The sequence below is a fragment of the Protopterus annectens genome, chromosome 5.part0 (genome assembly GCF_019279795.1).
Source record: "Protopterus annectens isolate FY-2018-M chromosome 5.part0, PAN1.0, whole genome shotgun sequence".
Classification (NCBI taxonomy): domain Eukaryota; kingdom Metazoa; phylum Chordata; order Ceratodontiformes; family Protopteridae; genus Protopterus; species Protopterus annectens.
In genome coordinates this window covers 802,033,558-802,054,340 of record NC_056735.1, presented here as the reverse complement: position 1 = coordinate 802,054,340, position 20,783 = coordinate 802,033,558, and the positions used below count along the sequence as shown (strand labels likewise).

Below are 20,783 nucleotides of genomic sequence, written 5' to 3'. Positions count from 1 at the left end.
GCTCATGGTCAAGTACTTAAGTCCTACTCTACTGTGCTTCTTAGGTCATCCTGCTGTCCCTGCACTTATAGCATGACCAGAATATACTCAGCAGAGCAACTCCTTGTAAAAGAAGAAGCTGACAAGCATAAAGTTCATTTATGTACCATTAGGTCTTCTACATGTGTTCTTGATGCACGAGATCTTAGAAAATACTAGTCATTTCTCTAAGAGTGAGACAAGTGACTATCTGACATGACTGTACTTTGTTTTGTGAACTTTCTCCCTTCTGCAGCATTGTGCTACCATGGTATATAAAAGTTTGGGGGAGGGCATTTCCCACATGTGATGGGTGTCTCTGGGTTACATTTTCAAAAAAAAAATATTTGCTATAAGCTGCCTGTTTCTTTGAAGGTAAAAGCTTTTGAACATTTAAAAATAACCCATTGCAATGCAAGGATCATTTTTCAATATCACATAGTAGAAACAGTAGAAACATGAGTAAGATGATAAATTATACTTTACAGTACAAAGAGCTTTGATTTTTCATGCCTGTTTCTTTTTGCAGCATCTAATGGTTGAAATACATCATTCAGTGATTTTTTTATTGCTATCTTATTTTATAGCAACATCTAATATAAAAAAGAGAGTCCTATGATATCATGAATTAATAGTTAAGCAACAAACAAGAAATTCTAGAGCTTACATGGCTCAGAGCATAAGTGCGTGAAAATATTATAATAGATAATATACCTGTTTTGAAAATAACATCCAGGGACATTTACTGCAACCTCATTGTTAAAGCAGAACCATCGACAAGTACCTTTAAAGGTTAGACATGACACAGCTTCTTCTTCAATTCCACTTTTGTCACCTTTGAACAAAAATGCACATATAAGTTAGCCATCTGTTATTTATCTTCTGACATGTCTTTGCTTGCACAGCCACTGGCAAAATAAATACATATACTAGAAAAAACAGATATGTATATTTTTTATTATTTTCAAGATACAAAGGAAATTATTAAGCAGGGTATTTTAATTACAAAGATCCATTATAACTTCTGGAGTGCATGTTCAATAACTTGTTGCATGAGGTGTAGTTATTTGCCATAAAAAGTTACTTACATTATTTTTTTCCTTTATCATTTTGCTTTGCACTTCAACTCATGCATAGCAATAGCATGGCTTGTTAAATAAAATGTACAAAGAGTATTGTAGGTTGGCACAGTGGTGCACCAGTTAGTTTCACTACCTTGTAGTCCTTGGTTCTCTAAATTAAAAATCTTCTCTCTGTCCTGCATGTTTTTTTTTTTTTTTTGCCAGGTACTTTGCTGTCTTCCCACATCCTAAATATCTGTTGTAGGTTAATCAGTGTGCATCCAAATGTCTCACAGGTGTGCATTTCATGTGTGTGTGTGTGTGTGTGTGTGTGTGTGTGTGTGTGTGTGTGTGTGTGTGTGTGTGTGTGTGTGTGTGTGTGTGTGTGTGTGTGTGTGTGTGTGTGTGTGTGTGTGTGTGCACATATCAATCTATATGGGTTCTCTCAACTAAATGAAGAACCAACTGGAATAAATAAGAAAACAAAGAAAGAATCCATACTGGATTGGACACTAACCAACTATCCCAAACAAAACTATGCAGTAGGCTGTCTCCCAGATTACCTAAGTGATCATCTCCCCACCTTCCTACTCCACAAACACTCCAATCACCCCAAACCAGTACTCTACAAACTTGTGCGAGATTACTGTAACCTTACCCCACAATACCTAAATACTGTCCTAAGCCACTGCAACTGGGAACCACTAGGACACTATGCTAGACCAGGCAGTAGACTACTTCAATACTACCTTCTCTAACATCCTTAACAGTCTAGCTCCCAGCAGAAAGATCAGAGTTAAAGTCAACTATGCACCCTGGGTAAGTAGGGACACCAGAGCCTTATTAAAAGCTAGAGATAAAGCCTGGAAAATCCAGAAAACTGACAAAACTCCTAGCTCCAGGCAATACTATCAACAACTTAAAAACAAGGCTAATGCTGAATCCAAAATAAACAAACAAACTATTTTCTTAGTGCCCAAAGGGAATATTCAAATAATCCACAAGTATTCTGGCATGCCATTAACTCCCTACTAAGGTCAGGCAAAACCACTACTCCAGCACCCAGCTCTACTAACAATACCCTAGACATAGCTTCTCAGTTTAATAACCATACTAAATCCATCTTAGCCCTGTCCAGTCAAATAACCAAAAACAGTCTACCTCAATCACAACCCAACCTATCCCACATCACCCCCTCTTTCAGCCTATCACCAGTGCCCACCTCAACTATCAAAAATCTCCTCCTAAAACTAAAGCCAACCACACTGGCAGTTGATAACATACCTGCTGCATACCTAAAAATGGCTAGTGACTCCCTATCAAATCTTGTCTCCATCCTAGTCAACCAGTCCATACTAGAATCCTACATACCCAAACTCTGGAAAGTATCTCACATAATTCCTCTCCATAAAGGAGGTAACTCCTACGAATTCCCCAACTACTGACCTATTGCCATCCTTTGCCCCTATCCAAAATTCTTGAGAAATGCTTCCACTTGCAAGTGATGACATTTCTTGACACACACAATCTACTATCTACCACACAACACAGTTTCCTTCCACATCACAGCACTACCACAGCCCTTCTGTCCTTCACTGATTATATAAACCTTCACAGGAATGATAACAAATATGTATCACCCATTTTCCTAGACCTCTCAAAAGCATTTGATATGGTCTCCCACTCCGTTCTACTAGACTCGCTAACATCATTATCCTTCCCCTCCTCTACTATAGCCTGGTTCAGAAGCTACTTGTCTGACAGGAAACAATCAGTCCAGTGGAAAGGAACTCTGTCTACACAGCTTCCAACCACCATTGGAGTTCCACAGGGCTCTATACTGGGCCCACTAGTGTTCTCTATTTTCACAAATAACCTCAATAGCTCTACACAATATGTCACACTCATAAAATATGTGGATGATTCAACCCTGATCTGCTCCATCTCATCTCCCACCACCCTACATACACTCACTCAAGATACCCTTAACTCAGTAGAAAAATGGATATCAGGTATCTGACTAATTCTAAATACCAAAAAGACAAAACTGCTACTATTTACTCCTAATAGATAACCTCCCTCTCCTTTACCATAACATCTAAGGACAGCACGACCATCTCCCCTTCTAACCACACCAAACTTCTGGGCATTGAAATAGACAATAATCTCCACTTTGATGTTCACATCTCATATACCATAAAACTAGTACACAAAAAGCTAGACTCCCTATACAGGCATAAGTCCTTTCTCTCACAAAAAGCAAGAGTCACTCTTGCATAAAGCCACCTCCTCTCAACTCTATTATACGCAGCACCAAGCTTTACCCAAATCAGACAATGTGACCTAGACAAACTAGAATCATACTACAATAAAATAGCCAAGTTTGCTACTAACTCAACCTATAGAACCCATCAATATACTGCACTAAAAGAGTTAAATTGGCTTGAGCTGCCACAGTTACTTAACTATCACCAGCTGGGCACAGCCTACAATATTCTCAAATATCCTGAAAAAAAACCCTCATTATCCAACCTACTTACTGTCTATACTGCAAACTGGTACCTAAGATCCAGTGAAAAATCTCTCGTCTCCATCACTGAGGCTAACAATAATGTAGGGAAAGCACTCTACTCCCACACTGTTGCCAGAAATTGGAACTCTCTTCCTCTATCCATGTCAACTGCCCCCTCCACATCCATATTCAAAACCCCCCTCAAATCATATCTTCTTAGTACCTGGTTATGCTCTTGTATCACATAACCCTACCCACACTGCTATTAACTCTCCAAACTCCTCTCTGATCACATGCTGGATCACTGATCCCCTGTAGGCTTGGTCAACTGAAAGGGTACTTTTAACTGTAGAATCTTACTTGATATATTTTCTTCTCTTACCAATGTATAACTGACATTGGGCCAGATTCATGAAGGCTTGCACGGAGTTTAAGAGTAGAGTAAGACTCCATGCAGTCAACATGTCCGCCGAGCGATCCAGGAACAGCCGGTAGGGGCGTGCAACAGAGCTCCTTAAATGAGTCCTACACGGACAGGGCTTGGATATGCAAATTACCTCAATTGCAAGCAAAAGCTATGCAAATTAGGTAAATTTGTGATCCAGGAAACCCAAACCTGTCCGAGTAGGAGTATTGTTATTTGCAGAAATGTACTCAGTTGACAACTGAGTACGGTTCTGCAAATAGCAAAAGGGAGCCGTGACAGCTCCAAAAAAAGGATGCATTCACATAAGTAAGCATGCCAATGGCCATAAATATGGCCATCGGCAACGTTAAGTGATGCAAAATAAAAATAAAATAACTTTTTTTTTCATCCCGATCTCCGGGTTTTAAGTGTAGCGCAGCGGCGCGCAAATGCGCTGCGCTCTAAAAACCAGAAAATCAATAATGAAGATCCACAAATGTGGATTTTAATGCTAATATGAATTTACAATGCAAGTGAATGGCAGGCTGAAGACAACATGGCCACCGAGTAGAGGTTGCTAAGGGGGGAAGCTCAGTCTAAGAGATGTAACCAAGCATTAGTAGGCAATCCTATGTAAATGAGGGTTAGGATAGTGAATCACAAGTTTACATAGCAAATGAGCACAGTCAGTGGAGTGCAGGAGTAGGATAAGGGGAGTAACAGAGTAGAAGATAGGTGACATTATGAGGGGGGTATGTATGAAAGAAGTGAAGCTCATTGGAGCAGAGTGGCATGTGTCAGCTGTCATTTACACATCACTGAAAGAGGTGTGTCAACAGGTAGGCTAGGTAAAGGCAAGAAATTGAAGGTGTATGCCGTGGATAACACAAACGTTTCTTGCTGAGCGGGTATACGCTCATGTGCGTGCCTGTAAACCCAAGTAATACAGTGTGTGTGCGTGTAAGCATGAGTGCACACGTTTAAGCCGGAGTAAGCATGTATAAGGCTGTTTAAGGAGTTGTAAGCACGTTTGCGCTGGTGTGTGTGCATTTTAACAAGAATAAGCAAGTTTTATTCCATGTAAGCATGTGTGCGTGAGCTGGTGTGCTCATGTTTGCACTTGCATGCACGGCGCTGCCACCCAAGGAAACAGAAAGGAAAAAGGAAGCACAACAAATAGTAGGAAGCTACCACGGAGTACTAGCAGAGCTAACAGGTGAAAACAATCAGAATCAGGCAATTACATAGGCAGTACACTAGCCCAGCCCATCCCTTAAAACTCTGCAAACAACAGTCCATTATGTTTCTCTCAAGAGACACTGCAACACTGCAGTAAGCTAATAGAAGTGAAAACTGAAAAAGCTTTACTGAGACAAAGAAATGTTAGGGGCTGCCATTGCTGTTGTAAGGCGGCATACGCAACATGCTCAGGGTGGTGACAATGTGAATGCTGCTGGACAACCCACAGTGAGGAGACGGAGAAGAGTGTACAGGCCCAGGGTAACCTACCAGGGGCTACATGAACTGGAGATAGTGGAGCGCTATAGAGTGGACAGAGACCTCTTGCAGCAAATTGTTGATCTGTACAGGCCACACCTCACACAAAGAACCAACAGAGGGGTACCCATCCCAGTGGAAACCAAGGTATGTGTTGGCCTATGAATATTAGCAACAGGTACCTTCCAGAGACCAACTGGTGATATGATGGGGATACCACAGGCATCAGCATCCAGGGTACTGCACCAGTTCCAGGATGCCATGTCAGCACATGTCGGTGATCATGTATATTTCCCCAATTCCAGTGAGGCATTGGCTAGCAATATGCATCTCTTCCAGCAAATAGCGGAATACCCTGAGGTAGTGGGTGCAATAGACTGCATGCACATACACATCAAAGCACCAGCCAGTGAGCGGGGTAAGGTCTACTTCAACTGCAAGCGCTTCCCCTCCATCAACTGCCAGGTCATGTTTGATGCCCAGGGCATAATACTGAATGTGTGTGCTGGCTGCCCTGGAAGCTACCATGATTCCCATATCTGGCATCTGACGCAGCTGTACAAGACATTTGGCAATGGGGACATCCCACATGGTCACCTAGTGGGGGATGCTGGCTATGCACCTGAGCCGTGGCTGATTACACCCATCAGAAATGCACACACACCTGAACAGTAACGCCATAATGAGGCACATGCACAAACACAAAATGTAATCGTGCGTGTGTTTGCACCGCTCAAGTCATGGTTCCAGTGCCTGGACACATCTGGTGGAGCCTTGCAGTACTCACCAACTACATGTACCCAAATTGTCATGGTATGTGCTATGCTACACAATATGATCCTGCAAAAACAGCTGCAGCAGGAACAGCATAGGCCTGAGCCAAGCAGCCCTCCATCATGGCCAAGGCCATCACAGGCGGAGCTTGACTCGGAGGAGGAGCAACCTGAGCCTGCCACAGTAGGCAGAAGGAGGTGTGCCCAGTATGCTTTGGCCTTGGCAAAGAAGCAACGCATAGCACATACACTGGCTCAGTAGGAACTCTGGAAATGATACCTCTCTCTGACTCGCACATATAGTAAAAGGGATGCCTAAGTTGACACTGCCTGCTTTCAAACATGTATAGGGAGTGTAGTATGTGCATACAACATAGGCAGCCCAACAGCACCACCTGAGGCATGATTGCCATGTGTTAAGCAATATAAAGCAGTGCTAAACAGCATTTACCACAATGTAGTATATGTAAACAAAATTGCACACACCAACTAGCACAACTGTGGTCAATGTTGAGTAATATTGGGAAATGTCCAGCAATGTTGGTTAATATTGAGCAATGTTGGACAAGCCCGGTCTAAGTAGGGCATAGCTGAACAAAAGCCAACATGCTCATATTTGCTCTACTGGCCCTTAAGCAGTCTGTTCTGCTCAGTATGAAAGTATAAAGCAGTGAGGGGTTTCGAACCCAGGATACGGGGCATTATAATCATAGGACTGAACCACTAAACCATAACAGCATTGCAGGGTTCAGCCTGTATGAAGAAATGTTGGTAAGTCTGTGCAAAGTATCTCATGGAAACCCTGCAGGCACAGTATAATCCCTGTCGAGTTATGACACAAAGGTGAGTCCTGCAGTAAGAATAGAACCTGACTTTCAACACACACAGTATAAATGTTAATATTGGTCATGTTCACACACATCAACAAATGTAGTGGACCTCAGACAGCAACATACTGAAAGGTCACACTGGGCATGCTCACACACTTGAATAAATGAGACAAATGTCAGGCAACAAACCACGGAAAGCCTGAACTGGGCATGCTCCCACACCTAGGCTATGTCTGAGTACAGCAGTGGGCCACACATATCTGGCAGTTGCATGTGTTAACCCAGGAACCTCTCACTATCCAGAAATCCGCCCTGTGCACACAGTTATATGACAACCGACACATATATAATATAGTGGAACCCTGTCATAATCAAATATGTTCTGCAGATACCTAAGTTGTTCATAGCAACTGTGAAGCAAAGACGATAAAAACCTGCAAACAGTATCAGCAATAAACATTGTGCATCCTGAACATTATCATAGGTTCAGAGGTCGATACTAGGCTATCTGCCCTATGGCATGTACAAGCCTAGCCAGAGTGTGTTTGGCTTTTGCAACCCTGTCAGATTACTACACTGTGTCTGTGAATAGTAGGTCACACAAGATAGCCCATGTACGTTTAGTCTAGTGTGCCTCTGTCTAGCAGGGATCCAGAATATATCCCAGGGGTAAACATACGATCACCCATCCAGTTGTCAAGATGTCTCCTGTAGGTGGTCAGTGGGTGGCTCTGCCTATGCGTAACATGGATTACAATCCGGAGTGAGTGGAGCCTCTGGGATAAGAATCTGTCCCTCCAGCATGTCCTGTTAACATCTGTGCTGTGGTATATGTCCCTGGAGTGTGTAGCTCCAAAGGAGTCGGATATCCTGAGGTGGAGCATGTTCAGTAATTCTGGGTTGGGTATTTCCGTAAACAACAGGCACATATCATATCCGAGTAGGCCGTAATTGACTGAGTAGAGCTAGAGTTACTGTATCTGAACTGTGCAGGGCATCCTTGTGAGTCTCTAGATCTGCTTGGTGAGGAATTATTGTGGCCATTACAGTTGCTGCAAGTGTCGGGTAAGGTACATCCCAAATGTGGCACTGTAACCAATCATGGTCATGATGAGTATAGGGGGAACAATGACCTCAATCGATCTAGATGTGAAACCATATGGGATAAGGTGGGCTATATAGAAGGTTTGTCTAACCACTTTGGCAACGTGATTGTCAAAGGCGACAGTACAAACAAGTCGTGTCCCCAAACCCCTAAAAACTTGTAATGGATTATGACCTATGTGGTAATGTGTGGGCATGTTGTTATTCAGAAAGGGGATGACTATGGAACTAATGGCATTTAGCTGTAGGCCATGGCTCAGGCACCAGTCATCCATCTCTGTGAGACCCTGTTTGAGTATGCATGTGCCAGCTGGAGAGTTGATTATGGCACCCAGTTTGCAGTCATCTGCGGACATGGTCAGCCATATTCCTCCTGTGTTAGCCTGTACGGCAGACAAATATATACTGAACAAGAGAGGTCCCAGGACTGAGCCTTGTGGGATGCCACATGTAACTGGTCTATAGTCAGACATGGCACCTACAATACTGACCATGTGGGTGCTATTCCTGATCCAGGTAGCAATCCATTGTGTGAGATATGTGTCCATAATGGCGCTGGTGAGCCTATGCATAATGGCCGAGTGGGGTATTGTGTTGAAGGGTTTTGCAAGGTCCAGGTAGGCTGTGTGGACAACCATCCCTATGTTGATGGACCTGGTAACTGTTTAAAGAATACAAACAGGTTCAGGAGGCAAGATCTTCCCAGAACAATGCTGAAATGTGTAGGACACAGTGTCTGTAGGTTCCCAATGTCTATGTGTATGAGTCCCATGACAATACGCTCCATAGCTTTGCAGAACAGGCTAGTTAGGTTTATAGGGTGATATTGTCTGTGGTCCGTTGTGGCACCAACTCTGTAGAGTGGGATCACTGTCGCTGCATGCCATTCCTTGGGTACATATCCTGTAGTAACTCCGATATTGAACAGTGACTTAATGTGAGGGTTACGTCTGTCATGAAGCTCATGTAGGATGCAGGCCGGGACACCATCTGGTCCCATTGATGCTGTGTTGTCCGCTTTGGGGATGGTAGCACTCACCTGTCAATTTGTGATGTTAGGGAGGTTACACTCTGTTGGGATGGATAGTTGCTCCTTAGGGGGGATGGGAGGGAGACATCTGCACTGAACCTGTTTGCCAGGATGTTGGCAATGTCAGTGGGTTCAGGGTATGTTTAGTCAGTGTGCAGTAACTCACAGCATATCAGTGAGTGTCCACCCAGGTTCCTGACATAACTGAAGAAGGCCTTGTGATTGTCCTACGTGTCTGGTGCAATTGTCTGTTAGAAGTAGGCCTTAGATAAATTCATGAGTGATCGTAGCTGTCTGCTAGTACTGATCAGATGTCTTCCCTGTCTGGGATTGTGCTCTATCATGTAGTAGCTTCCTCCTTTCATTGTATAGCTTATTAATGGCTGGAGTCTACCAGACAGGTCCTCTGCCATTGGAGGAGTGAGTCTTGTTGTTATTTGAGATAGCACAATCCATGCAGTCCACTAGGTGCCCATAGAATGTGTATGTAAAGGATTCAGCAGTCTGAGCCATATTTACCACTGTCCCAGGGTCTCTGAAGGATACCAACTTGCTTTGGTGAAGTGAGACATTTGCTTATGAGATGTTCACCAAGATTACCCAGGATGGGTGTGTGGATGGGATATGGATGTCCAGTGAGATAAATGTATGTTCTGACCTTACCAATGAGGGGTATATTGCTGGTGTGGAACATAGAGTCCCCATGTTGGTGATGATCAGGTCCAATATGTTTTCCCCTCTTGTGGGTGTGGTGACCGGTTGTGCCATAGCATATGAGTTTACAAACAGTAGCGACTATTGGGCGAGGGTGTTGGGGCTTGAGTAGTATCCCCAGTCAATGTTTGGGTATTTGAAGTCATCCAATATAATGGTGTTTGGGGAGACTTTCATATTCTCCATTGTTCCCAGGAAAGCCGAGTGTGGTTCCTGAGTTTGGGAGGGGGGTCTGTAGCAGGCAGCAAACTGAAAGGCAGTTTTGCACAATGTTAGTTGTATATGTATGGTCTGTGATGCTTCGTGCAATGCTACTAACCCGAAGGGGTGTGTATCTGTGATGTATATGGATACTCCCCCTATTTGTGTTGGCCGTTCCGAGTCTTGTGGTGAGAAAGCATGGTATGAAACATAACCTGATAGTGCTGGTGTGCATTTGTGAGCCTAAAGCAGGCATCTGTTAGTGCACAGTTATCGCTATTCTCCATATTGAGGAGAGTCCTGAGTGGGCGCAATTTGAGGGTAACACATCTGGTGTTGAGCAGCATTACCTTTAGTTTCATTTACTCTGTAATGTCTATGGAGGTGGGTTTGTCTTTTGAGCCATGGTTAAAAAGGCACTATGGTGTTAGCAAGAGCCTTAGTCAGTATTCAAAAGTCCAAGGGTGACAGGTGCAAGTTGTCCATACCGAAGCTACGTGGCATGTCGAGCATGTCACCCCAGGCTGACAGACACTGGATCCTCTTTGAATGACACCAATATGTTAGCCAACTGTTAAATGTGATAATTTTTGTCTGTATACTGTGACATCATACTTGGTGAGGTTAAGATGCTACACAAGGCCAGGGTCATACTGGCCTGGCCTACATGATCAGAGAGTTCCTCTATGTATCATGTCATGTGGTCCAGGGAGGAACGTCTGAGGTTTTACGCACCAGCATGGACAATGATGGAGCCATTTCTGTACTTGCTGTGGAGTGACCTGAGTGCATGTTTTATATGGTGGATCCTGGCACTTGACAGACAGCTCAAAGTGACCATCCCCTTGTTCGGCCTGGTGAGTGGGATGTCAGTGTGTCTGACAATTAGTGCCAGCTATTACAAGTGTATTAGGTGTGTTGCTTAGCCCGAAGGGTAGTGACTGTGTGGTACACTGATATTGTGAACTATGTGATATGTGGTATTGTAGTGGGGTAGCAGTTGTTTGTGTGTCTGCTTTGGAGGTCTCTGCTGCTTAGGCAGAGTTTATTTAGAGCCTCCAAGTATGTTTATGTGTGATAATGTGGTTTGATTGCTGTCGCTATAGGTTTATGTGAGACTGATAAGTGGTGTATGTGGTTACCTTCACCACCTGATAGACTGTGCCAGTCATGGGTCGAGAGAGCTCAGCCTCCCTCCTGTATATCTATATAGTTGCATCTCTCACATATATCTGAGTTTGTTGGGAGGAGGAGAGGGTTGTCTGTGTACATGAGGCAGTTGTGACACTGTGTCAAAATAACAATATTCACCAGCTGGACTGAAGAGTACACACAAAACCGACCCCTGGACATGCCAGGATATTATGATGACATACTCTGTAAACTGATCGCAAAGGATCAGTAGGGTGTTAAGTGTGTAAAAGAGTATAACAAGGATTAGTGCTCAGGTTTGTTGGTGTTTTGTAAAGAGTAGCTGCGAAGGAGTCCAGACAGAATCATGACGCCTCCTTCAGCTATGTCATAAATAGCAATGTACACTCATATATGTCCTCAGTCAGGGCCACCCGTACCTGACTGACAATGCCAACATCCTGTTAGACAGGCCCATATATACATACCTACCTCCTACTGACGAAAGTCACTATCATCATACCTGGAGATATCACATGTAGAATGGGTGAACAGCTCCCCCCAAAGCCGAAAGCATGGCAGCAATTGGATTACTTTGTTTCCCTATATGTGTCATGAATGAACTATAGAACAAACAGACCCTGCACCTGAACAGTCTGTTGAGCCTCACCCTCTCCACAGGACCTGGAACCATTGAATGTGTTACAGCAACATATGGCTCTCCCCACAAGTGTTGGTGCACAACACACCATGGGAAGTATAGTCCAGTAAGCCTATGAAGTCTGATTTGCAAGGCCATGGAGTCCATCATAGTTGAAGTCATAAGCAGAGCTATTAGAAGCTGACAAACACACAACCCTACCAACTGTGGTATGTTCATGTGCAGATCATGGTTCCCAAACATGCTAGACTGTTTGCAAGGCAGCCACCCAGGACACACATCACTTAACAGAGCTACACATGTCTCAGTTTGAATAGCCCATTATCAACATCCCAGATACATGTTGTATCTACAAAACCAACAATCTGTGCATAAATATGTGTTGACATATGAAGGAATGTCAATTTGCCCACAGATAGATAACACAAGCTAAGAATTATGTGGCCCTGTTCAAGCTGCTGACACCTGCCGACCCACATGGCTAATTCCTGGGATTACATAAAACAAAGTGTACACACATTACCATGTCCAGTCTGATGATGTCAGCATCCTACAAATATAGTAGGAGAAAATAAACCACCCAATAAAACATTTAGCGCACTGTGTTGATGCGTATTTCTCTAGTATCATAACATAATTAGGTAGAGGTTTGAATTCTGCAATTGCTGACACTGTGTGATTTCCTTTGAGAGAAGTGTCCTTTTTGGAGACTGGGAAAACACATTAAAAGAGGTACATTCCTCTTTGGAAAGTCTGATGATGTCAGCATCCTACAAATATAGCAGGAGGAAGGAAAACATCCAGTAAGGCATATAGCATGTCATGTTCATGCTAATCTTTCTAGTGTCATAACCTAGTTAGGTATTGGTTTGAATCATGCAATTGCTGACTGACTGTGTGTGTGATTTCCTTTGAGAGGAGTGCTGTTTTTGGAGACTGGGAAACACATTAAAAGAGGTACATTGGGTGGGTGGTGAATATGTGTGATTTCCTTTGAGAGGAGTGCCCTTTTTGGAGACTGGGAAAACACATTAAAAGAGGTACATTCCTCTTTGGAAAGTCTGATGATGTCAGCATCCTACAAATATAGCAGGAGGAAACACAACACCCAGTAAAGCATATAGCATGCTGTATTAATGCATATCTCTCTAGTATCATAACATAGTTAGGTTGGGATTTGAATACTGCAATTGCTGACTATGTGTGTGTGATTTCCTTTGAGAGGAGTGCCCATTTTGGAGACTGGGAAAACACATTAAAAAAAGTGCATTCCTCTTTGGAAAGTCTGATGATGTCAGCATCCTACAAATACAGCAGGAGGAAGCAAAGCACCCAGTAAGGCATATAGTGTGTTGTGTTAATGCTTATCTCTCTAGTGTCATAACATAGTTAGATAAGAGTTTGAATCCTGCAATTGCTGACTGTGTGTGTGGGGGTGTTTGATTTCCTTTGAGAGGAGTGCCCTTTTTGGAGACTGGGAAAACACATTAAAGGAGGTACATTCCTCTTTGGAAAGGCTGATGATGTCAGCATCCTACAAATATAGCAGGAGGAAACAAGACAACCAGTAAGGCATATTGCACGTTGTGTTCATGGTTATTTCTCTAGTGTCATAACATAGTTAAGTAGGGGTTTGAATTTTGCAATTGCTGACTATGCGTGTGTGGTTTCCTTTGAGAGGAGTGCCCTTTTTGGAGACTGGGAAAACACATTAAAAGAGGTACATTCCTCTTTGGAAAGTCTGATGATGTCAGCATAGTACAAATATAGTAGGAGGAAACAAAACACCCAATAAGGTATATAGTGAGTCGTGTTAATGCTTGTCTTTCTAGTGTCATAACATAGTTAAGTAGGGATTTGAATCCTGCAATTGCTGACTGTGTTTGTGGGGGTGTATGATTTCCTTTGAGAGGAGTGCCCTTTTTGGAGACTGGGAAAACACATTAAAAGAGGTACATTCCTCTTTGGAAAGTCTGATGATGTCAGCATCCTACAAATATAGCAGGAGGAAACACAACACCCACTAAGGCATATAGTGTGCTGTGTTAATGCGTATCTCTCTAGTATCATAACATAGTTAGGTAGGGATTTGAATCCTGCAATTGTTGACTATGTGTGTGTGATTTCCTTTGAGAGGAGGGCCCTTTTTGGAGACTGGGAAAACACATTAAAAGAGGTGCATTCCTCTTTGGAAAGTCTGATGATGTTAGCATCCTACAACTATTGCAGGAAGAAACAAAGTACCCACTAAGGCATATAGCATGTCGTGTTACTGCTTATATTTCTAGTGTCATAACATAGTTAGATAGGAGTTTGAATTATGCAATTGCTGACTGTGGGGGGGGGGTGATTTCCTTTGAGAGGAGTGCCCTTTTTGGAGACTGGGAAAACACATTAAAAGAGGTACATTCCTCTTTGGAAAGTCTGATGATGTCAGCATCCTACAAATATAGCAGGAGGAAACCAAACACCCAGTAAGTCATATAGCATGTTGTGTCAATGCTTATCTCTCTACTGTCATAACCTAATTAGGTAGGGGTCTGAATCCTGCAATTGCTGACTGTGTGTGATTTCCTTTGAGAGGAGTGCCCTTTTTGGAGACTGGGAAAACACATTAAAAGAGGTACAATCATCTTTGGAAAGTCTGATGATGTCAGCATCCTACAAATATAGCAGGAGGAAAAAACACACCCAATAAGGCATATAGTGTGTTGTGTTAATGCTTATCTCTCTAGTGTCATAACATAGTTAGGTAGGGGTTTGAATTATGCAATTTCTGTCTGTATGTGTGTGTGTTTGGTGGGGGGGGGGTGTGATTTCCTTTGAGAGGAGTGCCCTTTTTGGAGACTGGGAAAGCACATTAAAGGAGGTACATTCCTCTTTGGAAAATCTGATGATGTCAGCATCCTACAAATATAGCAGGAGGAAACAAAACACCCAGTAAAGCATATTGCGTGTCATGTTAATGCTTATCTTTCTAGTGTCATAACATAGTTGGGTAGGAGTTTGAATTTTGCAATTGCTGACCCTGTGTGTTGAGGTTTGTGATTTCCTTTGAGAGGAGTTCCCTTTTTGGAGACTGGGAAAACACATTAAAAGAGGTACATTCCTCTTTGGAAAGTCTCATGATGTCAGCATCCTACAAATATAGCTGGAGAAAACAAATCACCCAGTAAGGCATATAGCGTGCCGTGTGAATGCATATCTCTCTCGTATCATAACATAGTTAGATAGGGATTTGAAACCTGCAATTGCTGAGTCTGTGTGTGTGTGTGTGTGAGAGACACTGTTGGTCAATGCAGTGTGGGTTTTGCTTTCACTATGCTATGACATATCAGTATTAAAACAGTATGTGCATTGCACACATCAGGTATCTGTGTGGCAAATAAATATATGTACATGTGACCTCAATTAGTACATAGGTGTGAAGCCTGCATACTACATGAATACATTTGTTTCCTTGGACAGATTGTGCCACTGCTTCTCAGATCGTAGGTCACATATGTATGTATGTGACAAGGCCGGCCACTGTAGTGATCTTTGGCCAAGGTCATCTGTACCACATACACCCATGACAGTTACTATAGAGTAGTGTGAATGAGGGTAAATGCTTGGGGTATATGTCAGACATGTTCATACACAACAATGACTGGCAATAATGGACAGTCATTATAGGTGTACAACAGCCTTGTGGATATGCATTCAGGCCCCTAATGTCTTATGTGATACACCAAGGGACTCCATAATACCTCTGGATATGTGGATACCAAGGGACAGATGACATAACACGTGGCTGTAGGTACACATTGGTATCCAACATACATGTTGGGGCCTACCACCTATGTGGTACTGTTGGGATAGTAGGTATAGTAAATGTGGATGACTATGCCATAGTCGTCCTAGTGCAAAACAGCATGTGTCAGACAGCAGGTATCTGTCTGTATGATACCCTTGTGTAGGATATGTGTCCCATCCAGAGAATGATTTGTAGGCCAATGCATGCATTTCCAGATGTGGATGGACATATCCCTAGTGTGTTTGCATGTACCTAAGAGGCCTATATGCCAAACAGGTGTTGTCCCAGGAATGGGTGGTGGTCAATACCACTGGTTACTGTTATAGTATAGTACCGGAAGGATCCCACTGTTACTGAGTTCCCTACAACTGTGTTCCAGTTGTCAGGACATCATCTAATGATTGGTTGTAGTCATGCTGTTGAGGTTGTGTATACTACCAGAATGCAAAACATTGACGGATATTAACAGTATCACCCAGAGCATAGTGTCAACCCAAGTCATATACACATGTGCACCGATGTTAGTACATATCTGTAGTAGAATGCATACTGGCCATCGAGAGATACTATGAGATGTTAACAATGTGTAAAACAGGGTATGTCACACGTCCCATGTGTCCACTATGCACATACATGCAGACAGTGCGCACCCACCATGTTCACAGATGTGCACCTGCTAATCTGTACTGCACACATCACACACGTACTGTCCACTCACTAACACATGCTGGCAACACTCTACACTTCAGCCAAGTGGCACATTGCCAGACGATACATACTCAGACCTAACAGACCTAACACCTTCATTATATAAAGAACCATGCCAAGTTGGCACTTTCCCTTGTGGAAATTGCAAAGGTTGCAAATATATTACATCTTGTTTTCCATTTATTAATGATGTTAAGTTTACTCCTGTTAAGCAGTTTTGTTGTAAGTCAGTAGGGGTTATTTATGCTCTATGTTGCCCATGTAATATGTATTACATAGGAGAAACAAAAAGGGCTTTCAAACTGAGATTGTTAGAGCATATAAGGGACATTAAGAATGGTAATATTGAAAGCCCTGTAGCTTTGCATTTTTAGAATGTCATAACAAAAATAGTGAAGGTTTAAAAGCCACTATTTTAGAACAAGTTAAGCCAATAATGTATTGTCAGCAGGATGTTAAAACTGTGTTACTGCAAAAAGAAGCTCTGCTTATTTTAAAGTATAAAACTATGTCTCCTTGTGGGCTCAATGCTGAGTTCAATTGGAGAGTGTTGCTTAATTAATTGCTTAATTGTTTAATTGAGTTACTAGTTTGTTATAAAATGTGGGTGCTTGTATACAATTTTATTCTCCTTGAAGGCTTTGGCCGAGACGTCAGAGATTTTATTAAAGAACTTTTTGGATACTGTGGTCGTTGTTTGCTGCTTGCTACTTGGTGCCTTTTCGTTGTTTTTGATACATACTCAGTCCCAACACTGGTGTAAACAATGCTACATTGACAATTAGAGCTTTGATGCATCACAGCTCCTCAGATATACCTACAAGGATATCATTACACTTTCCTGTTGACAACCTGCTAATATTGCTACACTGCTATAATGTCACCCTGTGCATTAGCACCATGTTGGCCTGTTCCTGCATCAATGTTACAGATGACAGGAGGTGGCACAGGTGTCATCATATGCACAGGGTGTGTTGTTGGTTTGCCAGAGCCCGACATTGACCCATCCAATCGACATGTCTGTGTGTGCGTGTGTGAGAGGGACAACAGTATAGCATAGGCCAATGTTGATGTAATGTGTGTGTGTATGTGTGAGCCCTAGTTGTTTGGTAATTGTGTGTGTGTCTGCATGCACACAGCTCCACCATGTGGCTGCCATATATGGGAGGTTGTGGGACAGCCACAGACTGTACCTGCCAGGCTGTACAGATCACTGTCTCCGGCCATGGACACAGTACCTGTGCCTGGCAGGGGTGCTACGGAGTGTATCGGGTACCAACCCTGACTGGGTACTATCATCGGAGGAAGAGGTATGTCGAGTGGACCCATGTCTCTGCTGGGACTGGCCAGAGCCACGTGCATGTGGTCTAATAGGACGGTCAATCGACAGGCCAGCCCCACCATTGCTGGGGCCAGTACTGCCACTACAGGAGTGGCTGTGATCTGTGGGCCGTCTGCGATGACTGCCAGCTGTTGATGTTGCTGGCATGCATCCGCATCGACGTCTCACCCGTCCCGCATGGTCCTGGCTCATGGAGAACACATTGTGGAAGGCATCTAATGTCTACCCCCAATGTCTATCAAAGACCTCGGTGTAATTCCGGATGGCACCGGTAAGGTCACAGATGCTGTCATTGATAGCAGTGTAATGGGCCTTCTGCACCCTTAGTCCCTGTCTGATGTACCGTTCCATACTTGCCTGTGTCTGCATTACAGCCCAGAACATAGTCGTGGTTGTAAGACCTGTGAGGGTATGTCTGCCAGGGGCAATATGACTAGCATTGCTCCCGCGAGAACCCCTGGACATCCGCCTATGTGGTACTGTTCCATGAATCCGGGTATGGCTGCTGTGAGGGGATGCAAGTACCATGGGTACCACAGTATCCTGGTCAATGCCAACTGTATGCTGACCCTCGGCTAAGGCCATTGGTGATGAGGGATGTATACTGCCAGTATGAGTGTGCACATATATGGGGTTGAATGCTGTGTACTGTCAATTGGCGGACCAACGACAGACCCTGTCAAACCTGCCTGTGCCACAATACATGTCTCATCATCTCCACTATTTGTGGCAGTGACTTCAGGTTCCTTGCTGCATTCAGCCACCCCAAACTCAGCACCTGTGAGAGGAAGACAGGAAACACACTTTACAATCTGTACATGATGTTAGCACACATGCACACATGCACACATGTACACATGAACACATGCACACATGCACACATGAAAACATGCACACATGCACACATGAACACATGCACACATGCACACATGCACACATGCACCCATGAACACATGCACACATGCACACATGAACACATGAACACATGAACACATGCACACATGAACACATGCACACAAATACACTCCTCACTACAGCAAATACACACACACACCAGCAATCCAACACATACTCAATAGTGGGTGAAGGTGGGTGACAGTATCACAAGGCAAACAGTCACCTCACATGTGTCAGCATGCAGACTAAGTGTTGATCAAGACCATGCAGTGCGAGTGTAGATGGCCCTGTTTCATGACAGTATACATGGCTTTAATACATGTGTGTAGTTGTTCAGTGATTGGCTACACCCTGGAATACAATGTGTACATGGACACAACATTGCTGTGCAAGCATTATCAGCTCTGCAATGTCCTGTGCACCATCACTCACAGGTATGCATACCATGGCTGCATGTGTTATCTGTGTGACACATAGATTTCAATGTCTGATTACAGTGTCTGTGTCCATAGCAGATAATACTGGGCACAGGTGTAGCACATGCATGCTGTGTACACACACGGGATGAGTGGTGCATGTAGACGTGAAGGAATCCAAATGCTTGACATGCCCATTGTACAGTGGCTATGTTGAGTGTGGGACATATTGCAGATATGTCGGTGCCAGCCATGACATGGCATGCTACACTACTGCAACATTATACACCACACATACCCAATGTGTGTCATGTGACCTATACACCCAATAGCATTCCAGGACATATATGTGTCACTTTGTACAGATGGCGACTGCTATGCATATTGTGTATACTGGCATATGTAAGCACACATACAGCATTGAGGTGCAAAGCAATGACTGCTATGTGTAGTACTGCATTCACTGTAACTGGATGGGGTGTAGTACCATGAGCCATCATCATCATGCATCATGTGGTCACTCGTGGCCACTAATGTGTAACAGACCACCGACTAGCATGCTGTACCTGTACTGCAGTGCCGTGGCTATGTTCACAATTACACAACCACTTTGTACATGGGTGTGTGGGTGCCCAGTAGGGAGCACTGCATAACATGACTGTGTTATGTTTTGAAGAGTGTTGCACAGCCCCATGATAGGCTTTACCCCTGAGGTTTATCATGTGTGTGTGGATAACATGTGGAATACTGAAGTGTGACCGTACAGCAAGTGTGTGGTAATGCCATATGTAGCATGTTGAGGGTTACTGCGTATGATAAACATGTTATGTTGTGTACAGCTGTAGCAACTTTGCCTATCCAATGTGCAGTACGGTGATGCCACAACTGTGTCTGATGTTCTGTGTATTGCATGTCATTGAGGCAGCTACTGACATTACTGAGCTGTGCAACATCTTACAGCAAACATGCACGGCATGCATTATGAGTAGGTGTGTTATGTGTACATGGCCTACACCTCACCTATGACATGCACATTTCATTACCAACATTGCAGTTATACCACACTCACCAACATGGATCATCTGCACTGCTGTCACACCAGACCTACGAGAATATGAGAGAGTTTGTCAGTGGCCACAACTGTGGCATTGCTACTGTGGGTTTGCTAAACTACAGTAGAACAACAGTCAACAGTCACAGGTCTACAGATAATATTCCAAATATCAGTATTGCACAACACTAGGCAGCACAACTGCTAAACACACAGTACACATCTCACGTAGACATAATCTAACAATACAGGTAACTGCAGTCTACAGATAGGGCATGTTACCTGCAAGCTCCATGTGAACATGCTGGGTGGCTCCGGCCTCCATGACAACACATGTCTGTGGGAGTTGCTGTTGTTGTCCAGGAGCCACCCTGCTTAGGAGCAGCTCCTCCACTCTGGTGAGGGGAGATGAATGGCCACCCCACCATCTGTGGCAAGCTGTTGTCTCTGGATATCAGACAAACGCTGCCAGACATGTCTAATTAAATCACTGCAGTGATGGCATACCTGCTCATATGTCTGGTTATGCATGCCTATGTCATTTACCCGAAGAACAAGATCTTGCCACAGTGCAGTCCGCTAATGCTGGTGCTGGCTGCTTCTGGAAAACAACAATGTGTAGTGCTGCACCAGGC

At 43.6% G+C, this 20,783-nt stretch overlaps 1 long non-coding RNA gene across 1 annotated transcript in view; it reads right to left on the bottom strand.

Moving 5' to 3' along the window:
• Window positions 1–20,783, bottom strand: part of LOC122802048 — a 129,106-nt gene that overhangs the window by 90,681 nt on the left and 17,642 nt on the right. Inside the window, exon 2 of the long non-coding RNA XR_006364860.1 lies at window positions 733–853. This is a non-coding gene — a long non-coding RNA (uncharacterized LOC122802048). The remainder of the gene's footprint in view (window positions 1–732; window positions 854–20,783) is intronic.